The 23,333-nt window shown below is 40.7% G+C and overlaps 3 long non-coding RNA genes across 7 annotated transcripts in view; 2 read left to right on the forward strand and 1 right to left on the reverse strand.

The window, feature by feature from the left end:
• Positions 1-23,333, forward strand: part of LOC144307076 (uncharacterized) — a 130,396-nt gene that overhangs the window by 58,830 nt on the left and 48,233 nt on the right. Inside the window, exons 5-6 of one of the 3 annotated variants that reach the window (XR_013374050.1) lie at positions 12,301-12,458; positions 18,540-18,893. The exons of the other annotated variants lie outside the window; for them this stretch is intronic. This is a non-coding gene — a long non-coding RNA (uncharacterized LOC144307076). Of the gene's footprint in view, positions 1-12,300; positions 12,459-18,539; positions 18,894-23,333 lie in introns of those variants that run through there. 3 annotated transcript variants of the gene reach the window in all.
• LOC144307077 (uncharacterized) lies at positions 5,881-23,005 on the reverse strand. 2 transcript variants are annotated; one of them, XR_013374051.1, is made up of 5 exons: positions 22,895-23,005; positions 22,385-22,535; positions 19,208-19,351; positions 9,836-10,008; positions 5,881-6,162 (listed from the first exon to the last, which is right to left on the reverse strand). It is a non-coding gene; the product is annotated as an uncharacterized LOC144307077 (long non-coding RNA). The 2 variants fall into 2 exon arrangements; XR_013374052.1 differs by lacking the exon at positions 22,385-22,535.
• Positions 11,189-12,235, forward strand: LOC144307074 (uncharacterized). Of its 2 annotated transcripts, XR_013374046.1 has the most exons (3): positions 11,189-11,268; positions 11,572-11,695; positions 11,930-12,235. It is a non-coding gene; the product is annotated as an uncharacterized LOC144307074 (long non-coding RNA). The 2 variants fall into 2 exon arrangements; XR_013374045.1 differs by lacking the exon at positions 11,189-11,268 and having other exon boundaries at positions 11,277-11,695.

The following is a 23,333-nucleotide window of genomic DNA, read 5'->3' on the forward strand; positions in this document are numbered from 1 at the left end:
TGAAATGGGCATGATGTAGCAGAAATGTTTGCCTTTTTTTTTTTTTTAAGATTATTTATTTGAGAGAGAGAAAGAGAGAGAGAGAGATCTGGAGGAGGAGCAAAGGGAAAGAGAGAGACTCTCCAGCAGACTCCCCGCTAAGCACAGAGCCAGATTCAGGGCTCGATCTCATGACCCTGAGACTATGACCTGAGCCAAAATCAAGAGTCAGATGCTTAACCAGCTGAGCCATCCAGGTGCCCCAAATGCTTACCTTTTGTCTATTCATTTATTCATTCTTTTACAAATTTTTCTTGTGTGCTTACTATATGTCCAGCAGAGTGTGGCATTGACTGATGATCAACGGGCACTGTTCCTGCCCTCTTGGAGCTTCTAATCAATATTGTGAGTGAATCAAAGAAAAAAAGATACTGACACACAATATATAACTAATTAGAAACCATGAGGAGGACCCTGGAGCAATAATACAGTGTTGTGAGGGAGAGAGTAGAAGAAGGAGTTCGTTCAGGTGGCTGCTCTGAGAAAATATCATTGGCATGGCTACTAGGGACCCCCATTTTGCTAAGCCTGTTGGTCAATTTTCAATCCCTGTCTTGCTTGTTCTATCACTAACCTTTGACAGCTGATCAGTCCCTCCCTCTTGAAATGCTGTCTTCACTTGGCCTCTAGGAAGCCACTCTCTTGGTTTTCCTCCTACGTAACACACTTCTCTTTTTCCTTCTCCTTAGTGATCCAATCTCCTGTTCTTGACTTCTAAAGACTGGCACACCCCAGCAACCACCTTACCCTTCTTCCCTGAACCCCTAATTTGTATATCAAGATGTACACTGGCTCTTCCACTTGACTGTCAACTAGAAATCTGTAATTTAGCATATCCTAAACCAGAATCATTTCCCAACCTCACCCGGACCTTTCCTCCCTCAGCTGCCCATCTTAGCAAAGAGCAAATGCATTCTTCCTGTGGCTCCTGTCAAAACCTTGGCATCATCTTGGAATCTTTTCTTACTGTTATTTGGCATTTCTGGCACATCTGTCAATCCTATAGATTTTACCCTTAAAGTATATCCAGAACCCAACCATTTGCTGATTACTTTTAATTTCTATCTCCCTGGTCCAAGCCAATATCATTTCTCACCTTGTTAGGGGAGAAAGCTCCTAGCACCTGTTCCTCTGCAACCCAATCTCAACACAACAACCCAGCTGGCCCTTTCCAAATGGAAGTTGGATCCTTTTACTTAAAATGCTCATTCCGCTCAGAATAAAAGCCAGAGTCCTCATGGTGGCTGACAAGACCCTGTAAGAGCTGGACCTCTGCTTTGGGGGCCTTCATCTCCTACTCCTCTCTTCCTCCATCTGCCAACAGGTCCATTATGACTCAGGGCCTTTGCACTCACTGATCCTTCCACAAACCCCCACATGGCTTATTTCTACTCCTCCTATATATCTTGCTCATCCATTGTTCTTTGAGTAGGGTCTCTCCAACCCCCTCCTATAAAATTATATCCTGGCCTAGAGTTCTCCCTCTCATATCTTATTCCTTGGCATGTATCACCATCCAATATGGTCTGTATTTATTGGTTTATTGTTTATTGGCTCCCACTAGAGTAGAGGCTCCAGCTGGGCAGGGAGTTTTGTCTAGAGTCTAGACACTGATCACAAAGTAATCAGCAATATTTGCTAAATGAATGAATAAATGGACAGGAGCTCAGGTCTGCAAAGGGCCAGCTGCTGGAAGCTGTGTATAAAGAAGCTTCCTGGCAGAGGGAACCATATGTATAAAGAAAACAAGGGGATGGAACCTGCCTCAGAGAACCTAAAAGAAGGGAAACAAATGGCCTACAATGGGGCTTGGAGAGATCAGCAGAGACTGGCTTGGGCAGACCCTTTGAAATTGTAATTGGGACTTTGAGGTTGAGCCCAAGTTGGTTGGAAAGATGTCAATGGGCTTTTCTCAGGGAGTGTTTTTGATGCGGAAGTCCCCATAGTGCTTGACCTAAGGTACAGCACTTGACTTCAAGGAAGTCATTGCCTATGAGAGGAGTCCATACAGACACACAGCTCACAGTGCAGACCACCCTGGGGGGACCTGGGAATACACACCTCCTTGAGGGCAATGAGAGGAACCAGGAATATTAATTTTCTGATTTGATTGTGGAAGATAATCAAATGCAGGGTGTGGTGCACAAGGCTGAGTAATAGAGGGTCTTCGGCAGAAGGTAGGGGATATGGATTGCCATTTCAATGAGGGGCATGAGGCCCAAACTGCTAAATAAAAATGTGCTTTTCAAGTTTGGACCTAAGTCTGGCCAGCTCCCAAGTTCATGTCTTTTCACTGCACTGTGCTGAGACGTGGCTTGGAGGGAGCCAGCTGGGGTGGATGGAGGGCATTTAAGGCTCACAAGCATGCTGGCTCTTCTGTGTGTAGGAAAAGAGCATCCATTCTTATGGCCACATCTCACAGAAGAAAATGAGGCTCAGAGAGATGAAGTCACTTGTTTAAGATTACAACAGTTTGTGAGAAGAAGGCTCCCAGGCCAGTTTCTCAGGGGTGGTTAAAAAAAAAAAAAAAAAAAAAAAAGAGTGTCATCTAATATTGAACTGAATTGGGAAAATGCTCATGAAGTTCTTTGGAATGGAAAATGTTTGCAGTTAGCACATTTGTCCCAGGGTGTGTGTGTGTGTGTGTGTGTGTGTGTGTGTATGTGTGTATGTGTGTAGTATTTTTCCAAAGGAATTCACTAATGGCTCAGTTCTGCTCCTCCGGTTTGATCAATAAGACTTCTTTAGCAATTAATACTTGATGTTCTTAACAACCAGTTTTTCTTTTATCCAAGATAAAATTAAATAAGTTATATCCTTATTTGTAATAATGGAGATCATAGCAAGAATATTAATCACTATTGTGATGGGACAACAGACACCTGTCATCCCTTCACACCCAATCCAAATGGCAACTGAAGCAGAGTTAACATCAGTGCAAGTGCCACACTAAATTCCTTTGGGGGGTTGAATTTATTACTGGTGCCCTCCAGGCCCCACCACAATTCAGCTGTGCTTATGGTAGTCTACAGTGTAATTTGGGAAACTTCTGTCAGCTACATACACTTTATTTTATTTTATTTTTAAAGATTTATTTATTTATTTGAGAGAGAGAGAAAGTGAGTGGGAAGGGCAGACAGAAAATATCCAGCAGACTGTCCCACGAGCACAGAGCAAGACATGGGCCTGAATCTCAGGACCTCGAGACTGTGACTTGACCTTGGCTGAAATCGAGAGTTGGATGCTTAACTGACTGAGCCGCCCAGCCATCCCAGCTACATATACTTTAAACGCAATATAAGGACATAGCCAAATCAGAGCTGGAAGGCAGCTGGAAAAAGTGGCTAGAAGAGTGCCACCAATTAGGAATGGCCTGTTTGGACCACAGAAATACATCTTTAGTCCTAGAGCTGAGAAGGACATTAGAGTTTCAACAAGACCATTCTTTGGCTTTAGGAAGAACCATACTTAAGCCAACCCAGGCAAAATCCATCCTGCTATTCTAGATCAGAGTCAGCAAATATTTTCTATAAAGGACCAGATAATAAAAATTTTAGGCTTTGTGGGCCATATGGTCTTTGTCACAACTCCTCCATTCTATCCTTGTAATGTGAAAGCAGCCATAGACAATATGTAAATGAAAGAGTGTGGCTGTGTGCCACTGACACTATTTATGAAACCAGGTAGCTGGATTTCACCCATGGGTAGTACTTCGGCAACCCCCATTTTAAATCTCCAGAGGAAAAAGTTTCCTAAACTTCTCTAGGAAGTTTTTAGCTTTTATGGCTGGATATTCTTTACCATGTCTAGTTTATATCCCTTGGCTGTAATACAAATCCTTCTTCTATCCTTTGGGGAGATGGAGGACATCTGTTTGGTGCTTCCTTTTGTTGGAAGGGCTAACTCTGCCTTGGGGAAAATGATGACAGATTGACTTTGCTAAGGGCTCTGGAATCAGAGGACACACATTTATACCCTGGCTTCACCACTTATTTGCTGTATGGCCTTAGGCAAGTTGCTAAAACATTCTCTGCCCCGGATTTCTCATCTGTAAAATGGTTGTACTCATGATATTAAACTCATGGTGCTGTCATCAGGATTAAGTAAGATACTGAATAGCGAAGCATTTTAACCCAGTGCTTCAATAAATGTGAGCTGGAAGGAAAAGGATGAAGATGGCAGAAAGAAAAGGTGAGATTCTCCTGACATTGACAAAAATAAAATCATCTGAGGACAAACTTGGAGAACCTATCTAGGAACCTTAGCAAAGGAGCAGACAGTCACGTATGTTGAGTCGAATAATGACCTATCACACTACCCTTCATTATATATATCATTGTGAAATGATCTTGCCCATTTGTTTATTACTATATCGCTTGACTTTCCCAGCTAGAACATAAGCTCCCAGAGGGACCAACACAGGTACCTAGAAGAGCACCTGACACATACTGGAGATTCAATAAGTAATAAATAATTGTTCAGTGAAAAAACAAATGAAGAGGAACATTTTCTCTTCTACAGAGCACCCGGCTTCAAGAAGAATCCAGTGTGGTGAGGAAAGAACAGCCTGTTTCCAGCCAGCCATCATCGTCTGCATGAATTAGTGCTGGTGAATACCCTCATGGCAGACATCATTGCCACATCACCCTCACATGGCCTCTGGACCAACTGAAGATTTCTGGTGTTATAGAACATTTGTGAATATTCTATATTCACAAATATTTGTGTCTCTCTAAAACTCATATATTTGAAGACCCAACCCTGAATGTGATAGTGTGAGGAAGTAGAGCCTTTGGAAGGTGATTAAATTTAGATGAGGTCATGAAGGTGGAGCCCCCATGATGGAATTAGTGTCCTTGCAAAAACAGGAAGAGACTGGAGCTCAGTCTCTGTGCCATGTAAGGATGTAGTGAAAAGACAGCTCTCTACAAGCCAGGAAGAGGATCTTCACTAAGAACCAAGTCTACTGGCATCTTGGTCTTGGATTTTCATCCTGCAGAACTGACTAAGACACCTGCTAATGATTGTATCAGATTTTAATCCCAACTCCCTTGCTTGTTGACTCAATTTGTACTTCCGGATGCATTTAAGGGGGATAATAAAGTAGATTTTCTTTACAAGAACAAATGATGGTTTGACAAATATAAAAAATATCTGGAAGGTGGTCACCTTTGTGAAATCCCTATAACAATGAGAAGTTAAACTGAGTAAAGAGGCAAACAATATGTGCTTCATTCTCTGTATTTTATGGTTTCTCTTGGTTTTCTGTGTTCTGTTTTTATCTTATTGAAGAATAATCCAATGGCAATTATTTTATTCATCTGATTTGCCATGATGCTGCATTTACAGAAGCAGTGTATATTAGGCATTCATACATTAGGAATACTCCTCTACCTTTCTTATTTTTTTGTTCTTTCTTCTTTCTCTCTATGCATTCCATTTTTAATGCACATTTTTTGAGAAGGTGATAAATGCCTAACACAATTCCAGGTATTCATCTTTCTGTAACTGGAAAGGAACAGATATTATAAATAAGTCAGTTGGAAGACCTGTATAAAGCAACCAATATGCAGCCTAAACCCTCTGAGGCTGAAGGAATGCCAAATGTGGGGGAGGGGATCACGGAAGGTATGGTTAATCTCAGATGACTTTCTGCTAGAAATGAGTTTGAGCCAGGTCTTGGAAGAATGCCTTAGTCATTTTTAGTGAAAGGAGGTAGTAAATGGGAAAAGAATAGGAGGCCAAGTGGGGGGCAGGTGCCAAAGTCCACACAATGCAAATTGAGTTCAGAGAGAAGAATAACATTCAAGAAATGTTTATTGAGCAGCAATTCTGTGTGTCAGTGCCACCCCAGGGATTAAAAATAAATGAGGAGACTTGATCCCTGTCCTCAAATTGCTGATAATACAATACAGAGAATTAGCAGACTTTTGCTAAGCAACTTCAAACTCCACAATTTCTCTAAAGGAGATTTAACTTAAAATGTCAGAAAGTGATAAAATATCTCTAGTCAACCATCATCTCCAAATGACTCAGTTGAATTCTCTGAAGAGTAGTTACTGATTCTGACACCTCAGCACTGAGCTTCTGCTGGATGGTGTTTTTCTTTCTGGGTGTGGATGGCTAAAGGCAAGAGAGAAGCCGAACAAGTTAATTTCTAACTGCTCCATTCAGTGAATCTGCAAATCCACAGTGGAGGGTGTTTTGGTTTTAGTTATGGATGAGGTTTCCCTAATGGCTTCTGGAGGAAGCCCCCTCTCAAGCTCAACATCAGGTAAATCTGAGGAAGAAATTTTATCACCGGGCTTTCCCAAGTCCATCCTCCATTAACTAATCTTGGGGAGATAAACGTCTTTAAATTACTGAGAGATCTTGCTCAGACACAGAGCAAAGACTTCACATGTGGAGTTCAAGCATTAATCCAAAGAGGTCAACTGGTCTCACCCACACATTCTTAGAACTCCAAAGCCGTATGTGTTTTTTCTTCCATCAGGCTGGGATTTTTTCAAAATCAGTTTGGAACCAATTGAACAAATTAACAGAACAAGTTAAAAGATAAATATGTGTATTTTTCTTTGGTCAAATTCAAATGTGTAGTGGTCGGGGGTGGGATGATAAAATAAAATATTGTTTATTTATTTCTCTTTGCCAACACTTTATGTATAAGCTCCCATTTACTTCTCAAAGTAAAGGGTACCTTGATTAAAAGCACACATCTTAAATGAGGCAGCACTAAGTATTCAAACCTATATTTTCTTGTTGTAAGATTCAGTCTTTGCCCATTATACAATCCTGCTTTTCATTCATATTATTCGATTATCATTAGGGAAAAAAAGATTATTTTATATTGTGCATAGCAGTTTTAAGAACATGTGTACAAATATCTCTTTTAGTCTTCATATTTACAACAAAGGAGGTGAGAATCTTCAATCTCATTATACTGTGAGGGAGATGATTTCATTCTTGTTATACAGGGAAGGAGGCCCATAAGAGCTCTGTGAATTGTCTATGGTCCCTTGCTAGGAAGTAGAAGAGTTGGAGTTACATTTGGGTCTCCAGACTCCAAAGTTCAAGCTCTTTCTCCTCCAGCACAGCTGTTTAGTAAACCTATGACCACATAGAATACGGCTTCAGCCACATGAGACACCAGGAAGGATGGCCCAGCACTGTGTCTGACCTTGCATAATCTGTCTGACTCTTTGAAATACACTGTGTATTGGAAGCAATGATCAGTAGAGAATAGCTAAGGTGGGCATCATGCCAGTGGCTACATTTTGTGAGACATTAATAGAGTTTGCAAACCCCTTTGTATGTGAACCAGAAACCTAAAGATGGGATGAAAGGGACTTGGTTTGTACATTAATTCCTCTGCATTTAGTAATTTTGAGTGATTGTATTCCAAAATGCAGTGTGTGTGTGTGTGTGTTATCACCTTACATCTGCACACTTACACAGTGAAGTGAGCAGTTTATCAGGATTATTAGCTTCAATTTCCAGTTAAAATTTTTAGTGCTGAGTTAAGGACTTAAAATGAGCCACTGACCAAGGCAGGCTTTGGCCCTCACTATGCTGTGTTCAAGATTCATTGGCGTGTCCCCTGAGAAGCCCATGAATTAGTATGTCTGGGAGCATGGCAGGTGACTGATCATTTTGTATCACTGGTTCATTACATTTTATTTTAGCACCTTTATTCAATTGGTGTTGGCTCTTGATGCAGGAGATAAAAAGATAGATAGGTCTTTAGCCTAGACCTCTTCTCTGATGGACAAATTGCTATAAAATATAAATTACCAGAATTAACTCAGGCAGACACAGAAATCCTGAATGGTGCTATAATTGTCAAAATTTTTGAATGAATAAATATCAAAATCTTCCCCTAAATAAAATACAACATCTTTTTTTCCCCAAGAGATTTAATTTATGTATTTGACATTGAGAGAGAAAGAGAGAGAGAGAGAGAGAGAGAGAGAATCACAAGTGGGGAAAGTGGGAGAGGGAGAAGCAGGCTCCCCGCTGAGCAGGATTTGATCCCAGGACCTGGGGATCATGACCCAAGCCAGTGGCAGATGCTTAACCAGCTGAGCCACTCAGGTGCCCCAAAATACAACATTTTAATGACATTTCAGACTAGTCTTTCTAATACTTGAGGTAATTTATTTACTTTTTTTTTTAGGTTTTATTTTATGTTAATATATATATTTTATTATATACCTATATTTATTAATTTTTAGGTTTTATTTTATTATATTACATATTTTATTATATATATATATATATATATATATATATATATACTATTGAATTTCGATTTGCCAACATATAGTATAGCACCCAATGCTCATCCTATCAAGTTACTCAAGGTAATTTAAATATTATTTAAATTCTTCCAGATAATAGCAAAAAACAGGAAATGCCCCAACTCATTTTGTAATTCCAAAACCAGATGATGACTGTATAGAAAGGGAAAATCACCATCCAATCTAAATCATAAATATGGATGTAGAAATCCTTGGCAAAGTATTTCAGCAAACAGTGTACAGAAAAGGTAATTCTACAAATATCAGAATATCATAATCATATTGAATTATTCCAAGGAATGCAAATTTGCTATAACGTGGAAACCATATGCTGATCTTTTTAGATGAAGAAAACACATGGAATAAAAGATAACACTTGTTCATGGAAAAAAAAACTCTTAGCAAACTAAGAATATGAAGAAAATTCCTTAACCTCATAAAAGGTATTGACCAAAAGACCTTCAGCTACATCATACTTAATGGTAATTAATTAGAAGCATTCTCCTTAAAATCAGAAACAAGAAAAGGATACTTCTGGAACATAACCATCATCAGTTGAAGGCAGTATTTTTGTCCTACCCCCAAAAATCTCAGATGGTCTATAGACAAACTATCAGAATTAATAAGAAGTATAGCTAGGTTGCTGGATTTAAGTATTTTAAAAATTGGATGTCAATTTTAAAAATAAATTTAATAAATAAATGTCAGCAATATGCATTTTGAATATACAGTTAAAAAGAAAAAGAGCATACCATTCACAATAAAAAGCAAATGGCCAAAAAGAACATTCTTGAAGAAAAACAGGGTAGGGAAATATTCTTTATGTGATATTTTTGAAGCTATATTAATTGGCCATGTACCAGCAGTACAGAGATTAAAAAAAAAAAAAAACTAGACGACTAAAATAAATTCAGGAGCTAGGAAACCTACCTTTGCACATATAAAACTTGGTGTCAGATAAAGCTTGCATATTGGGCTAGAAATAGGCATAGTGCTGGGAAAATTGATTATCCATATTAAGTGAAATTGGGTACCTACATTATACAATATATAAAAATAATTTCCAGGAAGACTAAAGATTTAAGTGTGAGAAACAAAACCTTAAATATTTAGGGAAATTTTTGTCTTATGTATTTATTGATTCAGGGTAAGCCGACAATTAAAAACTACAAAACATTGATGAAAAATTTGACAAATCTAACTGTACTAAGATGAAAACTTTCCAGTAAAACACACTACTAATAAAGCAAAAAACTCCCCACAAATGTACCTAGTGTTTTATGCATAAAGAATTCCTACACTTCAATAAAAAAAGAAAACTATCCCAATAGAAAAGATATGAATAGATATTTTACAAGGAAACAGAATTTAGAATAAACAGACAAAAAATACCCAACCTCATTGGTAATGAGAGAGATTCAAATTAAAATTATAATGTAATATCACTTGATACCCCAGAGAGGTACATGCTAAAAAGTCGAGTGATACTGAGTACTGACCAAGATGTAGAGTAGCAGGTGTTTTCATGCATGGCTGAGAGCAGGGTTAAGCCACTTGGTGAAGTGATTTAGCAATACTATATTTGGGATACTTGATAAGGAGGAGCATCTTCTAAGATCCAGATATTTCCTTTTCAGGCATGTACCCTAAAGAAACTGCTGCACTTGTGCACCTGTAGGGGAATGTTCATAATGACATTATTCATTACAGCCAAAATGTATAATTTCATTGACCATTAATAGAGGGATGACTATATGAGTTGCAATATATCATACAGTGGACTACTTAACACAATAAAAATGAATGAATGACATCCATAGGCTTCAAAATGGACAAATCTCACAAATGTAACCAGGAGCAAAAAAAAAAAAAAAAAAGCAAGTCACAAATACATGTGGACATTTCCATTTCTATAATTCTGAAACTTTCAAAATTAAACATGTTATTTCAAGATGCATATAGGTATAGTGAACCTGTGAAGGAAAACAATGGAGGGACACTAACAAAAACCTAAAATTTGGCTACTTTGGGAAAAAAAGCCATGATCAGGGAAAGAGGTATAGGAGCACGACTGGTCATTCATAACATTCTGTTTCTGTGCTGTTTGGTGAGTGTGTGCACGTTTATTAGATTATTCTTTGTATCTTACATGTAGTAGACATTTTTATATGCAAGAAATGTTTCATAAGCTTTTTTTCAAAATATGAAATTTGTATCATTAGTGTCCATCACGTGGTTTGATGTGCTGGTAATATTTTTTCTTCAGGTACATGGAATTAAAAACAAGTCTGCTAAAATAAAAATGCATTTTTATGTCACTTAAAACTATTTCTTTTTTAAGTTAATTTTCTTTTTTTTAAAAAGATTTTATTTATTTATTCATGAGACACACAGAGAGAGAGAGAGAGAGAGAGAAAGAGAGAGGCAGAGACACAGGCAGAGGGAGAAGCAGGCTCCATGCAGGGAGCCCGAAGTGGGACTCGATCCCGGGACTCCAGGATCAGGCCCTGGGTTGAACGCGGCGCTAAACTGCTGAGCCACCCGGGCTGCCCTTAAAACTATTTCTTACACCATTTTTGCTGCCCATATGTCACTTCTAAAATTTCTGTCTTAGAGTGGTGCCTGGGTGGCCCAGTCAGTTGGGTGTCTGCTTTTGGCTCAGGTCACGATCCCAGGGTCCTGGGACAGAGCCCCACATCGGGCTCCCTGCTCAATGAGAAGACTGCTTCTCTCTCTGCACCCAGCTCATGCTCTCGCTCATTATCTCTGTCATTATCTCTCTCTCCCTCTCAAATTAAAAAAAAAAAAAAAGAATTCTGTCTTAGAGAATGGTGTCACGGAATGGTAAATGATTCTAGAAGCTGTGGCCATTGTGGCCAGTTCAGCCATTGTTCCAAAAGCTATGGCTTTGGTGACAGCTGACAGGGACAAGGTTTTATCCATATTTCTGCCAGTGGAGGGGGGAGCGGTGGGCTGAAGGGCCCACAAGCAGCCAGAAGGAACATTACTGGGGGCGGGGGGTGGGGTGGTGAGGCCTGGAACTCCCTGTAGCCACGTGCTCCTTTGTGCCTGAGGCCAGGCCCCTCAAGCTGCATGTGGCTCTTTGGCAGTTCCAGCCAGGTGCTGGCAAGATTAATTTTTCATCCCTTAAAGTTGAGAACTCAGATTTTATGTGACACCCACAGATTTTTAAGCCTTGATGATTAATTCAAGTATTTAAAAACAAACACTGCAGATCTGTTGTCAGTGTCTGGGAGCTGTCCTGGTCTGAGAGCTGTCCTGGTCTGCGACCCACGAGTTAGCTCACAGACTTGTTCTAGAGCCCAGCATATCATCTTGTGCTCAGTGGTGGGCACCCCGTAAGTATTTGCTGAGGCAATGAATGAGGTTATGTTCTCTCTGCCACTCTCTCAGGAGCCATTCTTGGAGGTACATCAAAGAATGGCTGCAAATTCTCTTCTGTTTCTTCTATTGAAGGGTCAGGTCTACGTCCCCTCCTATGTGAGCTCCAGGACTGCTTGACCAATCGGCAATGGTGGAAGTGACACTCTGTGGCCTCAACAGACTGTGAACTTCCACCTTCTGTCTTTCAGAGCAGTTGCTCAGTGGGAAGCTAGCCCCACAGGAAGTCCGATTTTTCTGAGGTGACCGTCTTGGAATGACCCGGTGTACATCCTCCCCTTGGCAGTCCCAGCTGAGTGTAGCCTCCCAGGCATCTGTCATGGTACCAGATCTGTGAACGAAGCTGACTCTCCAGACTAGCCCATCTGCCTGTGGACAACCCCCAAGTGTACTTGCTTTATGCCATAAAGAACCTAAGAATTATGCCGCTGAGCCTTGTGTGAATTCCTGACCCACGAAATTGAGAGACATAATAAAATGGTTGTCGTATTAAGCTACTAAGTGTTGAGGTAGTTTGTTATGCATTAATAGATAACTAAATACTCTGGTCTCCTTCATTTAGTTTCTAATTAATCTAACCATGAATCACTATCTGCCACGAACTTCATTGTGTTCTACTTTGAAGAAAGAGACCAACGATTTCTTGTAAGTGCCATTATGCATTGTATCCAGGAAAAAGAGGCCTGCATAGATGTGTAAGAAGAGAAAAGTCACCAAAGGGTAAGACGTTTGAGATTGCACTGGGAAACTAAAACACAAACCTTATACATGATTGACATATAAATCATCTGACTTTGAAGAATACACTTAAGGAGTTGTGGGTTTTTAAGTTTTCAAACTCTGTTTCCAGTGTCATCAGGGAGCTTGTTTGTATAATTACACTTCACTGCGGAATATAAGATCTTCAGACACTTGTACAGTCCATGAGTGGGGAAAACCCAGATTTTGTGCAAAGCTCTAGAGTTATTCTATAACCCAACTGTCATTGATTGAGAATATTGACACATTCTGTCAGCAGAGCTGGGAATAATGCCTCAGGGGCCTCACAGTTCAGGAGAGGGTCTGATCCACCTTGAAGGGGCATCTGCTTTATTCCAGTAGAAGAGGCCATTTCTAAGTAAAAGTATGGAAGGTCAGAAAATTAGGCAGGGGTCAGGGATTGGGGGGCAATCCCCTGCAGAGAACTGATCACCTAAGAGAGAAGTCTAGATGCATCTTATTTGCACGAAAATTAGCGGAGCTCTAAGGGAAAAGCCATAGTTGACATTTTAAGGTACTGGAATTAAGGGACCCAGAAGGGTGAAGTTCAAACTTTATACAAGGTATCTGAGTGTTGGCACAAACTAAGATGGTAAAACTGAGCTCTATCATGTCAGTTCTGTTCCAGTTGGGCAGGACAGGCACCCACAAGGAGCAAGAGGTGATCAGGGGTGAGAAGGGAGGCACTGGAGGATGTCATTCACATTGTTCTTCAAGTTACTCCTCAGGGAATACTTTCTAATTTTGGATAATAGGGAGCTGGGTTATAACAAAATAAATTTTATTACATCATAGGGACTATAAGAAATGGCAACACTAAGCCTCCATGGTTGGGTGCCTTAGAAGAAATGTAATGCCATGAGGGAAAGAGTAATACCTAATGGCTACAGCATGAGTTGTAGCTGGAATTGCCCTGACCTATCACTGTTGGCATCAGCAGAGGCAGGAGCAGCTGGAGAGCAGGGCTGCCAGATGTCCAGCAGAGATTCATGAGGAGAGGAGAGGAGAGGAGAGGAGAGGAGAAGAGAGGAGAGGAGAGGAGAGGAGAGCTGAAGGGCTCTCAAGAACATGTTAGATGTTTCTGTCTCCATGGGCAGATCCACTGACCATCATCGTCTCCTGTGTGAAAGGTGCTGTTTCAAGCATTTAGGACAGAGGAAATGAGGAATATCCTTACCCTCAGGAGGCTCATAGTCTAGCTCAAGATAAGTTCACATGAAAAATTTTGATGTTGTGCAGTGTTATAAGAAGGAGCTATCCCGGATGTTGTGGGGACACAAAGGAGAAGCATGTAAACCCAGCTTGAGGTTGGGGTCAGGAGAGGATGAAGCTGAGAACGATTGAGTTTAGAAAGGCATTAGTGGGAGCTGGCTAGGCGGTAGAGTTGCTAAGAGTGTTTCTGGCAGAGAACACAGTATTAGCAAAGCTACTGAGGTGTGAAATAGTGCTGCATGGGAGAGAGAACACAAGCAGTTTTCAGAGAGTATAAAGTTCAAGGTCAGAAGACTAAGGTGGGAGATGAAGGCCACGAGTGTGGAAGGGTCTGGTTCCCAGAGCCAGTGGGGAATTAGGTAGAGCAGTGACATGGGTTGGTTTATCTTGTAAGAATGTTCCAATGATGGTGTGCACAATTGATTTGTGGGGGCAGAAGGCCCTAAATTAAAAGAAGGAAGTAAATAGAAGGCTATTTCCATAGTCCCAGCAGATTTAAAAAGGGACAGGGACAGGTGAGTGCGAATGGAAAGAATGAAAAGATTAATGTAGTCAGAAGGCAAAATTGGCCAGTTTCATGACTTATTCATTTTAAGAGAGGAGGGAGGTCTAGCAGGACCTTCAGGTTTCTGGCTTGAGCAATGGTGATGGTGGTACCATTGATGGAGCAGGGCTTATAAGAGGAGGAGCACCCTGTGTGGAGCTTGGTCAGGTGCAGTTTTGAGGTGTCAGCAATTGCAATAGTGGAAGCTCAGAAATTAAAAAAAAAAAAAGCTATGCTTTTAATTGGTATCTTTAACCCTGGTCATCTTTCCCCACTCAGGAACAGCCTGGGGAATCAAGGATTACATAATGTTATATTTTAAAAATAGGGTAATAACCTCTTTTACTGGGGATTTAGCTACCTCAATGTCATGCATCTGAAACACACTGCTAAGTTGTATGTCACATAAAGCAGAGAATCTGGAACACCACTCAGCAACAATAAATAAGTGCAGTCTTCCTTCTCTAAATGGAGCAAATCTATTTCTGAGGAGCCAATGCTATAAAATCTAAGTATTAGAACTCACAAGTTTTGAAACTGTGAAGTGCAATATTAATATGGAATCTCATAAAATTCCTAATGCCCTCACTCAGAGTCTCTATGTATTCGTATTTTAAGTACATAAATAGTACTATAGTACCAAATATATAAAAAATATAATAAATGTAATAATTACCAAAAGAAAAAAAAACCTCTCTATATTTGAAAGCAAAAGAGGCAAACATACTACCAGCAGCAAGCTGTGACCACTGACAGCGAGAACATAGCTAGCATACATCTGAAAAAATAGGCCCTCCCAAATGAAAGTTCCAGTGCAGAGGCTAACAGTACATGCAACAAGAGGCCTTGAACACACACCCAAAACTGATGCAATGATGACCCCGTATTATCAGGAAATGGTTAATTGTATACTTCATGCCTTTTGTCTGTTCAAACAGTGATCGTGTATGTATTTTATTTAATTTTATTTTTTGAGAGAGAGAGCAAGCAGGGGGAGGGGCAGAGGGAGAGGGAGAGGGAGAGAGAAAATCCGAAGCTGACTCCATGCTTGGCTGGGAGCCTGATGTGGGGCTCCATCTCAGGACCCTGAGATCATGACCTAAGCTGAAATAAAGAGTTGGATGCTTAACCAACTGAGTCACTCAGTCCTCCCATTGATCACATATGTATTTTAGACAGATTTCCATTAAAGGATGGGGGACTGGGCACATCACTCAGGCCACCCAGCGATCTCATCTTTGGGAAGGTGCCTCATTCAAACTGGTTTGGTGGGGAGTAGATAAAATACATAACAGCCAGTTAAATTTGTATTTCAGGTAAACAATAAGTGATTTTTAGAATAAGTATATCCAAATATGGCATCCTGCAATTTTATTTGCTAAATCATGAAATCTTAGTGGTGAGCGCCCCAATGTAGATATGTTCTAAGCCCCAGGATCTTGCTTCTTTCTTCCCCTACCATCTGGAAACCAAACCAAACCAACCAACCAACCAACCAACTGACCAGACAAGAGTGACCTGGTATGAAAAATCTCTGTAGAAGCAGTGATAATAGTGATTTGCAAGGTCAATTGTTTTTTCTCTCTTGGCTTCTGGAATTTAATTTGGAAAATTAGATGAAGGTAGGAGACAGAATTGTAGTTAAAACAACACATGCACATGCAGACACATTCACGCGCACACACACATGTTTCACAAAGCAATGATGACAAAATGGGTTCTAAAGCTAAAGCTGTGACTAAGGCCACATTAGGAAGGAATAGAAAGGATGGGCATTTCATTCATTCATTCATTCATTCATTCATTCACTCATTCTGAAATATTTATTGAGGTGGAGAGAGGGTAAAGCATGAGGCGGATGGTGCATAGAGGAAGGGACAGGAGAAATAGCTGGGAGGGTGGAATCTTCCCAATGAGGAGATTGGGGAGATCCTACTGTCAAAGGGGGAGGGGTCCATTCTCCATTTTCCCGAGTTTATTTCCTTCCTTAATGCTCTCTGTGCCTTGCAGTAAAACCCTATTATCTGAGATGGCCTGTGTGGCTCTCTATTTCCTGCAACAAAAGAGACTGGTAAATGCCTATAGAGAAAACAAAACCACTTCTTGGGCAGGAGGCAGCAAAGCCTCCACAGTAAGAAAACAATTCCCTGGAAACAAAAATAAGCCCTTCCTGCAGAACCTGAGATAGTTGGGTCTTCAATGGGTTAGCTTTTGTTGTTTGTTTGTTTGTTCGTTGGTACATTAAAAAGATCAGCTTTCTCCAGAGACTCCCAAGGAATTGAGGTACCACCTTCCTGATCAGTTTCCCTGAGCACGCCCCCCTTACCCCCACCCCACCCCAGCATGTTTCCACTCTTCCCATGGGCGGTGTTCATGGGCCAGGGGCCTGCTGAAGCCTAATAGTTGGCTCTGAAGAACTCAGCATGCTCAGTCTTTCTTTTCATCTTTCTCCAGCCTCCTGACTTTTCAGGGCTATTTTACGATTAGGAAATCAAGGCTACTTTTGCATAAGTGATGATTTCCATCTGCTTCCATCTTGGTATGCTTGGAGTGCCACAACAATACCATAGCCCAGGTGGCTTAAACAGCAGACATTTATTTCTCACAGTACTACAGGCTAAAAATCAAGGTGCTGGCATGGAAGGTTTCTGGTGAGGCCCCTTTTCCTGGCCTATAGGCAGCCACTTTCTCACTGTGCCCTGGGATAGCAGGAAAAGGGAGAGCCCTAGTGTCTCTTCCTCTTCTTATAAGGGCCCAAATCTAACTGGACTGGGGGTGGGGTCCTGTCCTCATGACTTCATCTAACCCTTATTGTCTTTATATACCATCACATTGGGGGGCAGAGCTTTGACATTTGAATTTTAAGGGGGCATAATTCAGGCTATAGTAGCTTTCATAAGAAACATTTTAGACTCTTTTTCTTTTTTTTTTCCTACAAAGCACAGCTATGAGAAAGAAGGCTAAACCTTACTGTTTAGGGCCTAAAGCTATTTGAGTGGCTCCCTTCATCTGCTCCATGAACTTGGCCATTCCAATTCAGATGAGGGCATCAGTAGTGACAAAAGGCCAAGGGGTCTTGATGAAGGGAAATGCTCATCACCTATGTGCTAGGTAGATGTAAAAATTCTCCCAGGGAAGTCAAGAATGGTGACGACTATAGTATATTGGCTTCTAAACGTATTCTCCATGTGAGAGCCACCTCCTGAATACATGCAGAGCACAAAGTCATTTGGAAAAACCCAAATCAGAAAAAATACTGGAGGGGCATCTGGGTGGCTCAGTCAGTTAGACACCTGACTCTTGATTTCAGCTCTGATCAAGGTCTCAAGATCATGAGATTGAGCCCTGCCCAGTGTGGAGCCTGGTTAAGATTCTCTTTCTCCCTCTGCTCCTTCCTGCTCACATGCTGTCTCTCAAGAAAACAAACAAATAAACACCAAACAACCCCCCCAAAAAAAACCAACCCCCCCAAGCCCCCCAAAATACCAATACATTTGAGTTTGCTTCACTTATAAAAATAACATACATCTTCAGAAGGAGCTTACCCTCATCACCACTGTGATAATTGCTCTGCCTTATTTGTTTCAATGCATGTTAGCAAGACCCCCCCCCAAAAAAAACTTGTTTGTGAGGTCTTACGAGCCAGCTGTCACTTGTATCTGTAGCAGTGCTTTGCCTGAGAGCATGAACAGGGCCTCGCAGGTTCAAGTCTGGGGAGAGTCTAAGTGGGAGGAGGACAGGCTTTGGCTGCATCACTTTTGATCCTCTGGTAAAGGTGAGGAGAAGAGCAGTAACTCTTAGAAAAGAAGAGCAATGAGGAATTGTACTGGGGGGCATTCGTAAGAAACTTTTGTCCCAATGAAAAAGAAACAAGAGAGCCTTTGGGTTATATGCTTCCTTTGAATCAGAAGAAATGGTGGGATTAAGAAAGAAATGCAAGGGACTAGGGGAAAGCAGAGGACAGCTGGGGCCCTGGTTCAGTCCTGGTTCCCTCTCTTGGGAACCCATGACAGCATCATGGGCTCTTTTGTGGGCATGACTTTCTTTGTAGGTGTTTATTATTGCAGAGTTTGAAACTCAGATTCACCGCTCCAAGGAGTTCCGTATCGCTGGGCTCTCTTGCCAATGAAAAAGCTTGCCAGGAATCATGGATGAGCTGTGTTTGATGTAAACATTATTAGGTTACCTTTTTTTATTTGGTGAAGTGACATTTTCTTATTGAGAGTGTTGAAATAAGAACGCCGAGAGTCAAGATCTTACAATTACTCAATCCCATCTCTTCCCAGACATTCAAATCTATATTGGTGGTGCTGGAATTTATTGCTGTATGAAAACCATTCAGCTTCTTAACATCCTGATGGAGCTGACATCGTGAATTTGGGAGATGGATGGAGCCAACTCTGGATGAGTTCAGTCAATTCAAATAACTGGATGCAGTGAATCCCAAATCCAAACTAACTCTGAATTTCATTAAAACAGAGAAACTCTGGGACACCTGGGTCCCAGCAGTCGAGCATCTTTTTTGGTTCAGGGTATGATCTCAGGTCCAGGGACTGGGTCCTGCATCGGGTTCCCTGTGGGAAGCTTGCCTGTCTCTCTATCTATATTTCTGCCTTTCTCTCTGTGTCTCTCAGGAATAAATAAATAAAATCTTTAAAACAGAGAAATTCTGACATGGAAATCAAAATAAAAGTTTTGCACAAATAAGAAATAAAACCTCATTGACTTTAACAAATAAAACAATACCTCCCAATCCTGGTTCTAGAAGGGTAGGAGCCCCTAGGTGATAGTGCCAGTTAGACTGTAGAGCTTGGAGGCATGATGTCTGCTCAAGAAGGAGATGCTCTCTCTGCATCCTCCCAGACATGGGGTAAGTAAAGTGAAGTTTTCCAGAAAGTAAATAAAAAGCACCCTGACTCAAACAATTAGCAGTCCAAGGTAATCTGTTGCTTACTTGAAAATGACTCTAGGAGTTTACTGAATAGGGTGGTGTTGTGAAGATCCCAGGATGCAGCCTGTCAGAATGGCCAGCTGTGAATCCTAATCCTTTCGCTGATAGCATTGTGCCCCTGGGCAAATCACTTACTCCCTCTGATACCTAAAATAAAAATGCTAATGAAAGATTCAATTTACAGGATGTCAGAATTAAATATCATTATATGTTCTAGTGGATAAGAAAATAAAATGAAAGGCATACTGTGTGTCAGGCAACGTGCTAAGTGTCATTGTTATTCCTGTTTACTACAAAAGAAATTAGAGTTCAGAGAAATTTAAGTCATAGTCCCAAGGTACCACAAATAGTGAGAAGCATATCAGGGTCTAAATCCAGGTTTGTATATGGTGTCAAAGCTCATAATCTAATAAACCTTGCTCAGAACCTCATACATTATAGGTGCTCACTTCAGACTAGGCCATTCATCCCTTCGTCCATGAACAAACATTTTATTTGACACCTAATCTGTACCAGATTCTCAGGTGAGCTAATGATGCCATAATGAGTACAATATAGTTTGGGCTTTAAAATCATAGTCTGAGTGGGCTTTGGGCAGTTTGTTATGATGCAGAGATCATTGGTTTGGGGGTTTGGGTTCAAGGTTATTGATGTTAATCCAGAGGAGATGAAAGTGACATAGGGCCTCATAAAAACTGGAGGCATTAAGTGGCTCATGGGGATGTGAGAGAGTCACCGATCTGGTGCTTTGTGCCAGTGGAAGACTTAGCTGGGTCTCTGGTGAGATGGCTGTCTCTATCCATCCTGTCCCGAGTGTGTTGTGACAACAGCTGGCCAGACAGATGGTGATAGCAGTTTGGTTGCTTCTGTTCAAAAGTGAGGATACTCTACCTCAACCCTTGGTTTTATAAAGTGAGTCTGGCTCTGGAGCCTAGCCGTTTGTAATATTTAGATGACCTCAGTGGTAGGTGAGTCTCCGTGGTACTCAGACGGGAGCAATTTTGGCCATGAGAGACATTTTTGCTTATGTAGTGGGACTGGTGGGAGGTAAAGAGGGAGGGTGGTGCTGGGGGTGGAGAGCAAGGATGCTGTTAAACATCCTACAATGCACAGGACCCCATAACCCTAAGAATTATCTGGCCTCAAATGTCAATGGTGGTGACGTTGAGGACCTCTGTGTTAGGCTGAAAGCAATGAACTCCCAGCTGCCTCTTCCTGCTTTTGGTCTTGGAGATTTGTAGGTGGCTTCCACTTCTACTTATCTCTGGGTATTCTCTTCTACTTTTCTCCCATGAATATGTTTGTCCTGCTTTTGAGAATGACTATGTGTCTCAGAAAGATATTTTAATATTTTAACTGTCATACAGTGTGTTTGGCAGAGGAGGGATAAAGGTATTCCTTGGTGTAAATTAATCTACACTCTGGTTTGTTATTTCAGTCTGTGAGTTAGGTTAATGTGATTCCATCTCTTAGAACTAGACCCCCAGCTTGCATAAAAATAAATATGAATCTCACAGTCTATAAGATGGGGGCCATGTCATGGATGAAGTAGTATTCAGCAAGATAAATGCCATTCTCAGTGTGAACCTCATAGGGGATCAAGCCAATCTTTTCCAAGGGACAACCTCATTTACTGTTGTGCACCACATGCCTTAATGTGCAAACCCCAACTGCTTGTAAATCAGGTTTTCCAGTGCCCACTGTGTGACTTTGAGCTGGTCACACTTTTTTCCCACTGAGCTTTATTTTTTTTTAATAAATTTATTTTTTATTGGTGTTCAATTTGTCAACATACAGAATAACACCCAGTGCCCATCCCGTCAAGTGCCCACCTCATCCCGCTGAGCTTTAGTCTCATTATATGTAATATAAAGGAATTGGACAAGATCTCTGAACTCTAAGATTCTAGGATTCATGCATCAGTTGTGATGTGTGTAAGGTAGGGCTAGATAGTTGCAGTTTATTTCAGAATAACATAGTTAATATGTAAGTATTTATGGTAGAAGAACTTTTCATGGATTACTTGTGTTATGTGGTTTGCTCTTTAAGGAACTAAGACCAAGTATAGCATTTCAGCATGACACGGTTAATTTCTTAACTTCTCTCTCTTCATATATCTGATCTGCAAAATAGAGATAATACCTCTACCCTTCTGATTGATTTAGATAAGCAAATACACATAGTAAACAGTCAGTTGATAGCAGTTTGTAAGACTTCCAAAATAATCTATTGAATCCATGAAAATATAGTTGGACCGTTGAACATCGCAGAACAAAAACAACATAGGTTTGGTTCTACTAAGGCTCTAGAAAGGCAGAGCAATTCCAAATAGGAATCTTCAATTTTCCTTCAGCTGGGAGATATCAACTCAAAGCCTTTATCTACACTTAAAAGTTTGTCTTTTTTGCTATGTGTGCTCCCATGCATAAGAAGGAGTGCAACATTTTGGCTGGGTTTAAGAAAAAGAGCTTTAAGTTAATGTGCAAAGGAAAGTTGCAGTACAGTCTAAATCCAAATCCACATCCAAACACACAAGCCCCATTTCAAATTGGAACCAGAGTCAAATCCCTTCGAGGCTGGCCTATCTCTAATTAACAATAGTTAGTCCCTGTGCCTAGCTAGGAACAGCCAAAGTGGCATGTGTCATTGGTAAGATAAGGATTTGTCAAAAAAAAAAAAATTTCCTCTTGCAAGAAATGTATGTCCTCTTCCATTGCAGTTCAATTACTCTGGACAATATGAGAAGAGGAAAAGAGATTTTAGGTGGTGGAGTATGAATCTCAGAGAGGGGATATGCCTTTAATTAAGAGGACAATAAAAAAGGGAAATGAACTTAGCCAACTGTAGCTTCTCCTAAAAATTCTTGATGCAAAATTAAGTAGGCTCCAGTAAAGAAGCCTAGGGGAATAGAGGGAGACAAAGTCATTGTCTAATAAAAGAAGAAGTCTGTGGCATTTATAGGGGGTTGAAGATAAAGATACTGGAATTCTATGTTGGATAAGGGGACAGATTCTTCAGAAAGCCTTTAGATCCACAGAGAAACACACTCTTTATACCAACTGGCCTTCGCAGGGGCACAGACCATCCCAAATTATGGGATGACTTAAAACAATGACTTATTATTTCTCATGACTCTTTGGGTTATTGAACTCAGCTGAGTGGTTATTCTGCTGGTTTTACCTGGGGTCACCCATATGGCTGTAATCACCTGGCAACTTAACCAGGCTCAGAGGAGTTAAGATGGTTCACTCATCTATCTGGAGCCTTGACACTGGTTGTCATCTTCACTGTCGTTCTAGATGGTTCTCATCATGCAGTAGTCTCTCCTGGGCTAGTGATGGGAATTTCAAGAGGGTAAAAAACAGGTGCCAGTCCTCATAAGTCTCATCGGCAAATGTCATACGTATTAAGTCTGCAGCATTCTGCTGGTTAATGCAAGTTGCTAGGTCAAATTCAAAGGGTAAGGAAATGACCATCTCTTGATGGTCAGAGTGACAAACTTATGATGCAAAGAGGCATGGATATAGGGAGACATGATTTATTATGGGCCATTATGAAAACAATCTACACATTTCTGCCCTAATGTATGAAGCTGGCAGAAATTGTATGCCTATTATGGCATTCCTGTGGTAAAAAAATATCAATGTCCCCAGCCAAGAGGGTAAGGCTCAGCCTCAAGCAGTAACTGACCTTCGAGGTGTGCTGTCTCTCTTCCTTCTGTTGAACACTAATGCCCTAGATTGAGTGATGGACTAGTCCTTCCTTAAGATGCAAAGTTCTTTCAGACTTAACTCTAGCCTGACCATGGTTCTCTGGAGTAAACAGTTTCATAATGCTTTTGGAATGAAGTACATAACTCTAGAATGCAGAAAGGAGCTCCGTCTTACTCTCCCAGTGACTTTTTAAAAAATCTCTATATTATATACAATCTTCTGAGATATAACTCTATTTCCTTGTCTCATTTTCCTGGAAAATGTGGTTTAATGTAACTATGCAGTATAACTATAGCCCTATTGATGGACATCCCACCTCAGTGAGGGAGGCCTTACTTACAAGACAAAAACCTTGCCCAGAAAAAATCATAAGGAATGGAGATACTGAGAACTCATCCCTCCAAAAGGAAAATGGG

This window comes from Canis aureus, chromosome 38 (assembly GCF_053574225.1).
Source record: "Canis aureus isolate CA01 chromosome 38, VMU_Caureus_v.1.0, whole genome shotgun sequence".
NCBI lineage: Eukaryota > Metazoa > Chordata > Mammalia > Carnivora > Canidae > Canis > Canis aureus.